Genomic DNA, 237 nt, shown 5'->3' with positions numbered 1-237 from the left:
GCTGTTGAGTGGTTAATGTGCCATTTACAGATAGATGACTTCACACAGGGGAAATGTTGGATGAAACATGTTTACAGGAAGCAGTCAAATACAGTATTTTATAAATATAATACACTAATTATAATAATGGATTTTACCACAGGAAGTGGCATGATTGGCTGATGTAATTTCTTTGTTTTTTAAATGTTAGAAACCCAACAGAAATCTAAATATTTGTATCCCACAACAGGCCGCTTG

The 237-nt window shown here is 33.8% G+C and overlaps 1 protein-coding gene across 2 annotated transcripts in view; it reads left to right on the top strand.

The window, feature by feature from the left end:
- The window catches only part of pnocb (prepronociceptin b), a 28,933-nt gene that overhangs the window by 9,228 nt on the left and 19,468 nt on the right, over positions 1-237 (top strand). The gene's annotated exons all lie outside the window — the stretch shown is intronic.

Source organism: Notothenia coriiceps, unplaced genomic scaffold, assembly GCF_000735185.1.
Source record: "Notothenia coriiceps isolate Sejong01 unplaced genomic scaffold, NC01 NC01_scaffold00003275, whole genome shotgun sequence".
Lineage (NCBI taxonomy): Eukaryota > Metazoa > Chordata > Actinopteri > Perciformes > Nototheniidae > Notothenia > Notothenia coriiceps.
The sequence above is the reverse complement of the archived record's forward strand: the minus strand, read 5'-3'. Positions and strand labels throughout refer to the sequence as shown.